We start from the raw sequence: 13,474 nt of genomic DNA, 5'->3' as shown, positions 1-13,474 counted from the left end.
TAGAAGCATTATTTGATCTTGCCCCCTGCAAAATCTGGGTCCTCGTTTTATCAGCCTTGGAAGAATGGAAAGCTGAGTCAACCCTGAGCCCCATCAGGATTGAACGCTAGGCTGTGGGCGTTAGTCCACAATACTGTACTTTAACCACTGTGCCTCTATATTCTAAGTCAATTTAATTAAATTGGGAAGTAGTTTATGCTTGGCTATTTCAGAACAGAAATGTAAGCCCTTGCTTTGAAGTGGGATCTGTGGATCCCTCAGTCCACTGTTCCCTTTTAAGTATCAGTGAATGGAACACTACATTGGCTAAGTTCAAGAATAATGAAACAAAAGCTACATGGTAAATTGGATATTGAAAGACTGGAATTCAGAAATAATTTGGAAATAAATTAGCTCAGCCGCTCAGCAGAATAGGATAAGGAAAAACTAAAGATCAAGAGCTGATCCTGAAGCAGGCTAAAGGCCAATGTGGTGTGGTGTGGCCACTATGGGTGGGGTTTGCTTTATACCAAATGAATTATGGACATTCTTTTAAAATAAAATCAAATTGTAAAGAAAAGCAAACTGAAAACCTCCTGTTCTGATTTTATTCATCTTGGTTTGTTTCATCATGTAACATCACATTGTGCTTAAAGCAACAAAGACAATGGACACAATGAAACACAACAAACTGCCTATGTCCATGATGCTCTATTCTGGTGCAAGCTCAGCTTTATTTTAATCCAAGGACAGCAGATAAAAACATCACTGATTCTTTGAGTACCAAAGGAAATTGGTCCAGTATACAACACATATTATTCATTTAGAAAACACCATGTAGAGGTATCTCCTAGGTTATGAACTTTAATCAAATATGAGAATATAATATTCTGTAATAGATTAAAACTAAATAACCTGAAATTAGGTTTATCTTTCATTACTGTATGTGAGTTATGGCTACAGAAATCTGGAAGACCACTAGATAACACTAATGAGATTACAGCCATCTCAAGTCCATTTTTGTAATCTAACTCTTGGTTGCTTATGGGAATTACCGGGAAACCAAATGTCACACCTCACTTGTTACAAATTTCAATCCTGTAAAAAATAGAGTAAAATAGTTTATAGTTCAATCTCTTTCTTTAGGCCTAGCTTCTTTTAATCCAAAGTTCCATCATTCTCTATAATTCAATTCCCACACATATTTAAAATGTGCAAAAGAAAATTTATCTTTAATTTTTCCATAATAATAACCACCCTAAAAATAATATTTAAAATAGAGAGTTTTTCTTACTGTGTTGTTGATATATTGATTTAGAGTCTTTCTCTTCCCTAAACTTTTAACTGTTATAATAGGTTATTGATTCTTTCTCCAAGAAGTTCAGCATTCCTGGGATACAAAATTAATTGAAAACCCAACCATGTTAAGTATACGTTTAATTACATATTGCAAACTTTGTTAGATCTTTTCAATATTAAGCTTGCATTCCTGTCCATTTTTCTAATCCCTCCCAGGGACAATTTTATTTTAAGCTCTTAGATAAGAAGCATCGTATTTGCTGATGTTTGGTCTTCCGCTATGTCCTCTGTTTCCTAGGAGAGCAAATTGATGAAATATGTTGTGCATTCTCCACACTTCTGAATCTGACTGCCAAGTCCATCAGCTGCTACTGGGGACAACATATGTTGCCCAAGGTTGACATATTTTTCTTTGTATGTCCTTTTTAGAGTATAGCTGCATGTCCTCTATTTACAATAGGTGGTCTCTTTGATGTAATTAAAGTCACCAGAGAAATGAAATAAGCAAAATTTGGGGAGGTTTCTTTCCACTCACAGACCTCATTTTGCTGCTTGTTTGACTCATTAGATTAATACTTTGGAAAGAAAAGGCAAACAACAGATTGTGTAAAATGTCCCCTCTCCCCAAATTGTTTTGCTTCCCAGATTACTGAAAATTGTTCTTGCAGGCTAGATACTCTCAATCCTGCAACAGACCACAAAGTAGCTTACTCAGCAGACGTGAGACATTGGTTTTACTAAATGAGACAATTTGCAGTTGTGCCATCACTGGTGTCTATGGAGGACATCATTTAGAATATTCATAAACTTCTTAGTGCTGCTGCTGCAAACATTAGACATAAGATGCTCAGAAATTTAAAGAGGTCTTGTTCCCTGCCAGCAATTGGACAATGGAGAAATTGTCTTAATGTGTGTTAAAGAACTGAAATTGCAGAAGAGAATATTCTGCTAGCACTTAAGAGAAATGCTACAATGGTTATGAACACAAAAGACTATCACAAAAGACTATCACACTGGTTTATAATAACCAGCTTACAAAAAATCTTAAATGTGACTCAACAACTATCTTATGAAAATTAAATCATCTCATCATTAAATTAAGCTGAGATGCACACAAGTTTTAGCAAGATGGAAACCTAGCCAACATGTCTATGTGGGTTACCAAAGAGCCCAGAAGACTTTGTTCCATTATTTCAATTGTAAATACTTTTGATTGTCCTACATATCATATTGCCAAACTGTGCTTTTGAAATCTTACATCAGACTTTTTTTCAAAGATTTAATCCATTTCATTGAAAAACAAGCTCAACTTTAGACAGAATGATAGATTAATCAGTTCTGATGCGATTTCCTTTTTTACCAACAGGTTAATTAAGAAAATGTCATAATAAGGAAATCTTTTCCAAGGACATTATTAACTTCCTAACTACCACTTATTTCCAATAGAACAACTAATTCTTTGAACAAATTGAAAGGGTTGTCACGAGCAGCCCACTGTCCAGTTACAATTAATTCCTACATGGACAAATTTGAACAGCAGGCACTGGATGCTGCAGCCTTAAAATCATGTGTTTGATTCAGTATGTGGATGACACAGTTGCATCTGGAGTTAAAAAACAAAATGAACATCCAAACAGTATACAATCAAATATTCCATTTACAATAGGAAAAGAAAAAGATGGCCAGCTTACATTTTTTGACGTTTCCATCATTAAAAGAAGAAATCATCAACCAGGATACACTGTATAGCACACTGGAAACCAAGACATATTGATCATGATTCATATTAAAATTCTAACCATCATCCCTGTCAGGAGGAAAAGTATCATTGAAACTCTCACTGATTGTGCTAGACTTCTGCAACTTATAATATTTCAGATTTGTGAGTTTGAAAGATTATCAGATGAGTTGAGATAACTTGACAAGATAATGGTTACTCTGTCAGTGAGATCAGACAGGTGATGCAGTCCAGCAATAAAAGTAACATATAAATGTATACGTTATAATATTTATATAAACATATAAATATTACATCTAAATATTAGGACAAATCACAAATGTGTACCTCCACATGGGATTCAGCCAGTTCACATCACTTCGGCAGAACTAGTAGCTAATTTTTAGTTGCCCCAGCCCAGAATGGACTTCTGGAAGTGGCATCCACACAGAGAACCGGTTGTTCACATATTTGAATCCCACCACTGTGTACCTCCCTTATATTGAGAAGGTTACTGACCAAACTTGAAAATTACCTGGGAAGCAAAACTTAAAAACTATTTACAAACCAAAGAGAAAAATCCAAGAAATGATTTAAGGGTGACATCTAAGAGTGGCATAAATCCACTCTGATCATCAGCACTTGATTAAAAGTACATGATAGATATTGCTGGCTAGGACAATGTGAAAATTCAGTGATAGCTGAACATGTGCTACTAAACAATAGGCACAAAATTAAGTTTAAAGACAAACAACGTCTAGCAGTCATGTCAAAGTATCATGCATGACGACATAGAGAACTTATTGAGATTTATAAACACCCCAAAAACTTTAACAAGACGGAAAAGGGAACACGGGTGGCTTGTATAGTTAGGATGCTAGATTGGAGGTTAGCGAGCCGACGTTCAACACCTAAGTGCTGCTGTGGGGTGGGATGAATTCTTGCTCTTCACTCCAGCTCCTGCTGGGAACATGAAAGGATCCCTCCAACTGGGCATCCCCTAGGCATCTGTGATGTCAACAGGTAATTTTTTTTCAACCCAGAAGTCCCTTGGTGCTTCTGTCATGAGTAGGATGAGATGTGAACAAGAAGGAAGAGAATATGAAGGTTAACAAAGCTTGTTTTCCAGTTTTATTTTGCACCAAAATAAAACCACCTTTGGTTAACCACCACCATATAGAATCTACAATAATTTCACCTGTTGTACATTTCCTGCAAAGCCATAAGGATAGACAGTGATAAGGATGGAAATACAATGCATAAAGTTCATTCACTCACTCATTCATTTGCTTTTTTCCTCATTTCTATGCCACTCATTCTTTTAACTGTGATGCCAATGCAAAACCATCAATACTGATTCTCAGAGAGTTTGGTGGGAGCTTCTCCCAAGTAAATGGAAATAGTGGTGTAGCTTAAATAAATAAATGTGTGTATCTGTATAGTACCTCTGTCTTCACTTAACAGATGTCCATGGGAGTCTCTATAGTGAACTGCCACAACATGTTTCAGCCAAGGTATTTAATAATTAATTTTGCCCTGGGCTTCTGGAAATGTTAGAGTGGTAAAAATAAATTGAGAAAAAAACAACAGAAAAATACATTGTTTTTTTCCTGATGTACTTTTATAATAACGCTTTCTCTTTATAAACTTTACAAATACATCAGAACAGCTGGGTTCTGTTTAGAACTATTTCTTATGTTTAAACACATTATCAAATATATTTTATGACTGCAATTCTTATTTAAAGAAACAACTTCTTCATACCCCCTGCCAGCAACCACCAGGCCATCTACAAATTCCATTACAGCAACAGACTAGGGAGCTGGAAATGATGATAGAAAAATATTTCCTTCTCCTTTTCATTTTGCTGGACTTCAAGGAGAGGTATCACAAATTAAAGATGTCTCTGTAAAATGGAGCCAACAACCATGGCAAAGGGCAGGGAACTGGTGAGTAGATAAGGAGAAGATGGGAGATTGTCCACATATGCCCCTGATGGCTGCTCCTTACAAGGAGACAATAGAACAGCAGTTTTATATAGGTTTGAGGGCCAGAAGATGAAAGGATTAGCCCTCTTACTTCCTGCTGCAGCAAAACTTTTTAAAGCACAGTAAATTCACAATCTCATTTTCTAATCCATTTCAGAAATTGACTTTTAACCATTTTAAAGCTATTGTACACCTTTGAAATGACATATTTGAAAAGTTATTGAGTTTGGTCTTCAGCTCTGAATAAAAAAAAATAAACTTAAAAATTTTAAAAAATTGAAACAAACAGCAAAAAGCTGTACAAGATTTTTAGCTTAGAAAATTAAAAATGGCTTAAAGGTACAAGGTTAAAATAAGACCTTTTTTGGAAAAATTCTGACAAACCTGTATAGACTTGACGTTTCATGGATTTGCTTATTGATAAGGGATGGGATGTGAAATGAAGAGATACTGTTTGTAACCTTATAGGAAGTTTGTTTATACTAGTTGCGATGAAGATTGGAAGTCACTTTTTTATGTACAGGTAGTCCTTGACTTATGACCATTCGTTCAGCAACAATTTGAAATTACAATGGTGCTGAACAAGGGGACTTATGACCAGTCTCAAACTAATGGCCTTTGCAACACCCCTGCAGTAATGAAATTGTGACCTGAACTCTTGGAAATGTGTTCACACTTAAGATGGGTTGCCAAGTCTTCCATGACAATGTGATCATCATTTGTAATCGTCCTCGATTAGCTAAACTTTTTTTCTTTATTATATTCTTTATTTTCTTTATTTTTTTCATGATATTTTCTTTTTTTCTGTTGTGTTCACTTTTTCTCAGTTTAATTTGTCTAATGTTTACTATTATAATCAAAATTCCTAACAAAGACTATATTACAAAAAGAAAAATATTTGCTTCTCACTACCATTCTGATGGGATTATTTTACATATTGTCTGGACATCTTAGTTGGTCACAAACTGAAAAGGAGCTAGTGCAGAGGTCCCCAACCTTTTGGGCACCAGGGACCATTTCCGTGGAGAGAGATTTTTCCGCAGACTGGAGTGGGCATGGTTTTGTTTACTGCCTGCATCTCGTGGTTGGGGCTTTGCTTGTTTGTACAGACCGGTTGCTGGCATGCCACAGCCCGGTACCAGTCCACGGACCAGGGGTTGGGGACCCCTGAGCTAGTGGTATCATGCAGCTGCAAAATGGCAAATGCAATCCTAGCCTTTATAAATAAAATGTCAGGATCATGTGAACTTTGTATCTAGTATACAATTTTAAGCATTCCCAGCAAACATAGCAATTGCTTAAAATTGTGGAGAAAGAAAAACAAATTTTGAAAGACACTCAATTAGGAAAATGCTGAAGGCCTGGAAGGTTTTTAGATCCAGCAGATCTTGCTTCTGAGAACATCCTTTAGCATCTTAGATACATACAAGCAACATCACAGCACAGATATGAAAGAGTGGAGGAAGGGGTTCATGGTGCCCATTTTGTCATTTTGACATCTTTGTGTTTAGGAAAGGATACCTCGGCTCAGATGTTTGTGAGAACAGAAAATCACATTCAGAACTTCATCTCCCAAAGACTGCATTTTCATGCAGTAATAAATCATGAATCTCTACTCCATCACTTTTTCTATTCCCTTTTTTCATAGTGTCATTTTAAGCTACATGATAGAGCAGACTCTGATGAGACTTCAATTTATGAACTTGGTTTCATACAGAAATCTGATAAGTGGATTGTCTTTATGGTTTTTCTGTTCCTTCTTAAAAGAATTGACTCCTTGCTTCTGGTTAAGCTCTTGGGTCTCTCATAATATTCCATACAGTAAAGCAACTGCATGATTGAATTAACAAGCACTTTGAATGGCAAGTTAATTCTTTTTCAGATCCTTACTGGAAAAGCTGATTAACTTCACTGTTCAGAACTTTTATGGAAGCAAATTATAGTCAGATTTGTGTTGCTGAGCCACACTCAGATAAAGGGCCCACATTTTTCTCAGCCACAAGGAGTGAAACAGAGCAGATCACTAAGGTGATACACTCAGAGGCTAAGATGGATAATGGAATCTGTCACCCTCCACAGAGGTATTTGCTTCTTCAACAACCAAAAAACTAGGATAGAAAAAGCAATTCATTTGCTCTTGAGGCCTGAGAGAAAAAGCTGCTTAGAGGTACAAGGAGAAGAGGAAATCAATGTACTTGTTGACAGTCATAAATAGTGACAGTGATTTAAGCAACTCATTTCACGGTAAAAATTTTCCTTCTGTGTGATAACATTTCGGAAATATCCTTTTAATCAGTTATGAATACAAGCAATCACCCAAAGCCTACTTACAGATCACAAGCAAACGCTGGCACTAAATGCAATCTCAATGAGGCAAATTCAATGAAAGGCCATGAGATATTCAAATGCAATGTACTATAAGAAGAAATAGGCAAACTCCCTTGAAAGGAAGTACATGAATTTAAATTTTCATTGAGACATAAGATCAAAAAAGTTATTTCTGTTTTCCCTGAGTATATGGGCTTTAGTTTATTTGTTTTATATATCACCCATCTCATCCCTGAAGCGACTCTGGTTGGCTTACAAAATAATAAAAAGATAATGTAAAAATATTACAATTAACAAAGATTAAATGGAGACTAAAAACCAAGAAGACAGGTGATATGAGGACAGACATCTTCTCTCTTCCCCATCAGATGTGGGCATAACCATCCTCCAGCAGAGAACACCCCGTTGGGGTCCTAGGCAAGCCAGCAGAGTCAGGCTTAAAGACTCTTCCAGAAGGCTGGAAGTATGGGGGCCAACCTGTCCTCTTGTGGGAGAATATTCCAGAGGGTGGGGCCACAGCAGAAAAGGCTGTTCTTCTAGACTCCACCCACTGAAATTCTTTGACAGACAGAATCTGAAGTAGATCTCTTCTGCTAGAGCACAGGTCGGCAACCTGCGGCTCCGGAGCCGCATGCGGCTCTTTGAGCCTTCCCTGTGGCTCCCAGCCTCCTCTGCCTTTGCAGAGAGAGACAGAGACAGAGAGAGGCAATTGCGCTTCCCTGCTTCTCTCTCTCTCTCTCTCTCTCTCTCTCTCTCTCTCTGTGTGTGTGTGTGTGTGTGTGTGTGTGTGTGTGTGTAAAAGAGAGTGCACTCACAGTGTTCTCTGAGGAGCTGAAAAGCTTACTGGGCGGAGCTCCTCCCTTTGCTGCGTCTCTGCAGGAAGCATGAAGCAGGAAGGCCAGGAGAGAGCTAGCTAGCCCAGCTAGGCTGACTCAGGAATTCTGGGAGTTGAAGTCCATGAGTCATAAAAGAGATGAGGTTTTCTACCCCTGAGCTTGTTGGACAACAGCTTGAAGCTTGGCAGGTGAGCAGCAGATAGGAGAGGGGGGAGAAAGAGAGAGAAAGAAAGAGGGAGGGAGAGAGAGAGAGAGGGAGGGAGGGAGAGAGAGAGTGTGTGGGGGGGGGAAGAGGAGTGGTAGACCAAGGGCAGATAGAGAGGGAGGGAGGGAGAGAGACAGAGAGAGAGAGAGACCCTTTTGACATCTAAAATGAAGATAACACTGCATATATCCTTTTTTTACCTTTGTGTGTATGTAATTTTATTCTCTTAAAGCATTCTCTTGGGGATCATTGTTTTAATAGTATGGATATTCCCAAGAGTCATATTTTTACTTTTATTTTTAATGTGTGTATGTGTGTGTGTGTGTGTGTGTGTATACATACACACACACACACATACATACACAAACACACACACACACACACACACATACACACACACACACACCTATAATAAAGGTAAAAAAGGATATATATGCAGTGTTATCTTCATTTTATATATCAAAAGGGTTTTGCGGCTCCCGGTGTTTTGTTTTTGGTGGGAAACGGGTCCAAGTGGCTCTTTGAGTGTTTTGGGTTGCCTACCCCTGTGCTAGAGCAAGTGAGATGGGCCAATCTCATTGGGGCAAGATGACTAGCTCAGATACTGTGGATCCATGCCATAAAGGGCTTTGAAAATGATAACCAACAGCTTGAAATGGACCCAAAAGCAAACTAGCATTCATACAACAGCCATATATTTAACCATATATTTATCATAAAAATAAAGGACAAATGATTTCTTTCAAACTGTGAGACCAGCCTAATCGTTGGGAATATCCATAGAAAAAAAGAAGTAATATTGTGCTTTACTATATAGTGTTTATATTTTTCTTACATTTTAATTCCATCTACACCAGTTATACATAATCATTTTTCGGGTGGAACTGAAAATTAATTTGCCAAAAGTTTCCAAAAAGCATAAGACTTGTGGGAAGGAACTGTAAAAGCTGCTAAGAGAATGCTAGATTATCTCTGGTTGCTGAACAGGCAGGTGCATGCTGATGTCAATCAGACCCAACTTGAAGGGTCCAGTTGATCTTTGAGAGTTTTATGTTTGGTACATTTAAGGTAGGAGTTGATTGTATGATAATTTCAAGAATTGCTGAAAAGAAGAAGTAGCTCCTACAGAGAACTCCATACTGTTCTGAATATATATGGACATTAAAAAGCCACATCAATTTGAATGTGACTTTCCAGAATAACATCGATTAGTACTGCATATAAAAATGATCTTATACTAATTCAGCACTTCAAAAATCACTATTAAAATCCATTCAACATTCAGTCATTAACAAAGGCAGCCTTAATAAGAATCATCAATTGATATGAACAACCAAAAACAGTCTCTGTTTAATCTAAAAAAAACATTCGAGATCTAATCTTCATGTTAAGAATAACTCAAGTGTGGTACAAGACCATATGCAGAAAGGGACTCATGCCTTAGTTACTTCTTGATTGGATTACTGCAATGCAGTCTATATGCAGCTGCCCTTAAAGACTATCCAAAAGCTGCAGTGGGTCCAGAAAGCAGCACCTCTTTCTGAGATTGTCTAATGTCCCACTAGGTCAGATAGTGTAGGAAAACTCCAGATCACTTCCCTTAAATGTTCTTGTCCAGTGAGAGTTTGGAGCCTTGCCTAAAGCTATTCCAGCCCTTTGGAATAGTCTCCTACCTAAGATTCAAAGGCTCCATATCCTTTTAGCCTTCTGGAAGGCAGTAAAGACATGGCTGTTTTGCCAAATAAGGGATGGGGTGATTCAGGAATTAATTAATAGCTTGATTTGTCTGGTGCCTGGTGGGAAGGGTTATTTTGTTTTTATTCTTTTATTCTAATAGTTTGTTGTGAGCCCATATGTAGGAGAAGAGCAGACAGACCTTGAAGGTGGAATCAAGCTAGTAATCAGCCTAGAGTCGTTACATTTCCAAGGACCCTTCAAATAAAATTGATAGTTTCCCAGTTAAATTACATTGTATATCATATGTATTTTTCAAAAACAACACTATTTTTTTCAAATTTTTATTTATAATACAGTTAAAAAGAAACAAACATTGGATTTAACGTAACATTCCAGTATATACATTCTTATCAGATTATTCCACTTTTTACAATCAATTCTTCATCTCTACATATACATCTAAGTTTTATATACAATACTTATTCTAAAATAACATATATTTCTATCTTAACATTCATCTTTAATCCCAACTGTCCTCTTTGAATTCCTCCAGCAGTAAAATTTATCCCAGGTTTCATAATAAACTGACCCACATTTGTCTTTTAATATCATTGTGAGCCTGTCCATTTCCGCACATGCTAATATTTTATGTATTAACTCTTCCTCTGTGGGAATTTCTTTGCTCTTCCATTTTTGCGCAAAAGCAAGCCTAGCTGCAGTCAGGATGCGTAGCAGCAGGTAGATTGTTCCCTTGTCGTATTTTTCTGTCGTTATTCCCAACAAGAAGAGTTCAGGTTTTAACTCTAAGTCCAGTGTTAATATATCCCTCAACCAGTTTTGTGTCCTGTTCCAATACTCACGGATCTTTGGGCATTACCACCACATATGGTAATATGATCCTGTTGCTGTTTTACATTTCCAGCATAGGGGTGAGATGTTTGAACCCATTTTGGCTAGCCTTATGGGTGGGAAATGCCATCTATGAAACATCTAAAAACAATACTATTTTTGACATTGATACAAATTCCCAAGGCTTGGTCTGCCATTTTTCTAGAGACAGAATTTTCTTTGATTTCCAGTAAGAAACATAAACTATAAGGACAACTGTTGTCATACACAACTCTATATACTTTATACAAATATACGTTTGATGATGTTTATCAGAAAAATAACTGGTAGGAAAGGGAATTCAACCTTTAAGATCTGCTTTATTCTATAATAGATTTTCTTCCAAAATTGCTGAGCTTTACAACAAAAGAACAGTCAAGTCTGGTTACTGCATTTTCAGGATTTTCAAATGTAAATTATTTGTTTTGGCAATCAGCACTGGAATTATATACCAGTGGTAAAATTTCTTGCACCAATTTAAAGATTTCTTTAACATTCACAGTGAATTTGACATTTGGGCTAGCATTGATGTTCCCATTGTTGCACATCAATTGTCTGTTTGATCATACAATCTTTAACTTGTTTGGTTTATAAATTGTATTTCAATAACAACCTTTAGCTAAGTTCCTAAGATGTTCTGAGTATTACACATTTTTCAAAATCTCTCTACTTATTTTTTGTATGTTCATTGTCACAAAAATAAATATTTCAAATAAATTTGGGATTATTCTTTTTTTCTGTATTATCCCATGCTTTTAAGACACTTTGAATGATCTCTTATCACTTATATTGCACATTTTTGTTGAAATCCAGTCAAAGACATTTAAGAAATCCTTTCGGAGTCCTGGTCTGTCAAGTAAAGTAGCTCAGCAGTAAAATGATGTCACCTAGTTTATAATAATTTTCAAAATCTGTGTTTGTGTGTGCATGCTTTGCATCCTTCACAATGTTAATGCTTGCAGTGGTGCAAATTGACAGTCATAAGTTGTGACAGTGATTTAAGCAAGTCATTTAACTGTAATTTTTTTTTCTTCTGTGTGATGACATTTCAGAAATATCCTTTTAATCAGTGCAAATCGGTGTGGAACCTTCTTGGAATGTCTGAAATGATTTAAACAAAAGATAAATCTCCAAGTGGCCTCAATAACTTTCAGAGAGAGTGTTAACGACCAATTGACTGCAAGGAATATAAATCCTTCCACTCTCCACATTCAGTCAGAACAGAAGAAGCTTCTTGGACAAGAAGTGAAATGTCTTTAAGGAAAAACTAAAAAAAGTCCAGTTGCCTTTTGAAAAAAGCACCTTTGGGACAACTATGTCCTGGATGATTGAGAATCTCCATAGACATATCAAGTTGTGGTTTGCAGTATTGTTATGTGGTTGGTTAAGTTCTGAGCTACTAAGTGAAGTGAATCCAGTTGCTATGATATATAAATATATTGGAGTAGATCATCAACCTCTTAGCAATCTAAGTGGTGGTACTTTTACAGAAATTACATCCATTCTTTTTCTTCTGTACTCTATACTGTTCATTCATTGAAAGAATTCACTATTTAAATCAGTTTTCTATATAATAGGAGGGGAAACACCTTCTTTGTTAGCATCTCACCTGTAGGGAGGTTTTTTTTAAAGAAAATAATAATACCTGGTGATTGATTTCCTCTATGCTTATTAAATTTCTTCTTGAGGCCTTAAAATAAATAGAAGTGGAATATCATTTTTTCATGGACTTCTTTTCATTTTTAAATAGCACAGCAATTGTTGTGGGTATGAAATGTTGATAATTTATGAAAGTGATCATTTGGCACACTGAGCTCATTTTTTTCCCCTGCCTTGCATCTATCTCCTCTCTGATTTGAAATATGATTGTAGAATTATAAAGCTGGAGTGTACTGAGGTCACTTCCATGAATATTCTGAATCAGTTTGAAAGCTGCCCAGGACTTCTATATTTTTTTCATGACATCAGTAATATTGGAAAGCCAAGTTGGTTTATTTCCAGCTTAGCTATCATATAGCTGAAATTCTCCCAAAGTCATGTGGCTTATGGGAGATGTTTTTGTAGATAAATGTTCTGATTCTGGTTCACTATTGGTGGAATCACTTGTCCCATCTTTCCTTTTAATTCCTGAGCTTTGGGAATTAAATGGATTGAGCCCTTTATAAACCAGAGGGAAAAGATAACATAATCTCAAGAGATACTTTGTCAATTTTCTCTTTTCTTTCAGCATCTAACCAGCTAGTGCATAATGGAAGGTCCTTGACTCATATTCTGCCCCCTCTCTGCTTGTATGCATGAGTGGATTTGTTCCCAATCTTTCCAATTTCTAATATTTTGTAAAGCAAGAAGAAAAAAGAATTAAAGATAATAGCCAAGAACAATATATCTCAACATTCAGTTATAGGTTAGACATTATAATTTATCAACAGAAGTCTCTTTTCTGTTTTCTTTAATTCATTGATAGATACAAAATATATTGTTTCTCCTTATTGTGCTATATCCTGCTTATACAATAGGTATATGATAACAGACGATATGCTTTGAATCGTTTGCTTCC

Source organism: Crotalus tigris, unplaced genomic scaffold (genome assembly GCF_016545835.1).
Source record: "Crotalus tigris isolate CLP2741 ecotype Arizona unplaced genomic scaffold, ASM1654583v1 scf7180000023780.715972, whole genome shotgun sequence".
Classification (NCBI taxonomy): Eukaryota; Metazoa; Chordata; class Lepidosauria; order Squamata; family Viperidae; genus Crotalus; species Crotalus tigris.
Note: the sequence above shows the minus strand (reverse complement) of the source record.